Genomic DNA, 984 nt, shown 5'->3' with positions numbered 1-984 from the left:
GTCTTCTTTAGAATTTATTCTTCGTCTCCTTTCCTATTTATTTAAGCTCTTGGAAATTATATTTTATTTCTTTTATGTACGTTTAAGTGCACAATTAATGATAATTGTTTTCAAATCTTATTCATTTTTGCGTACGTATATGTACATGTTTATGGATATACATGTATAAGCGATCTATAATTTATTTCGTATAAGATTACTACTCGCTAAAGCACAGGCAGGTATGTATTGTCGGTCAGAGTTGGATGAAACTTTATGCGGCTAGATGGCGCTGAGTAACTAATCGATATAAAACTCGACAACGAAGATCGACATCTCGTGCGATACGCGATTTGAATTTATTTTTGGACAAGAAAAATAATCTATCGCTCGAAGCTTTTGCGAGTTGAGCGACAAGGAGTCTAGAAATGGAGAAAATATAAATTATAAACGCAATAGGAGAACGATATATTCATTGATACGTCTATCGTACAAGCTCGTCTAAGTTATACCTCTCTCATAAACTATATATAAATAATCTAACACAATCGAGTTAGCGTATGATGTAGATATTTTTGTATTTACTAAGTATAGTATATTGAACGTATACAAATTAATTCTATATTTCTAAAAGTAGATTGATTAAATTTATACGTATAATTAAAATTTATTTAAATAGTCATTAGCTCTATATTACTTACAATTCATTCAGACGAAAATTTTCTATACGTTTCTCTAATTATTTTAGAAATTTACTATATCCGATCTATTTACCTGTTGAAATATGATTAGCGATGTAAAATATAAATACTTTTTAGTTATAAATTGAAAAGATTTTGGACAAGTTTTGAAATATACAGCCATTCGCTCGGTAGTACTTGCCATATAATATCGGTATATCGCAAGTATTACCGACCCAGGTCTCACCACGTGGAGGTAGCTGCATTTGGAGACCCACGGACTAACGGGGACTCTACTCTAAAATTCGCGAGACCGGCGTGCTCA

Source organism: Vespula pensylvanica, chromosome 10 (assembly GCF_014466175.1).
Source record: "Vespula pensylvanica isolate Volc-1 chromosome 10, ASM1446617v1, whole genome shotgun sequence".
Taxonomy (NCBI): domain Eukaryota; kingdom Metazoa; phylum Arthropoda; class Insecta; order Hymenoptera; family Vespidae; genus Vespula; species Vespula pensylvanica.
Note: the sequence above shows the minus strand (reverse complement) of the source record.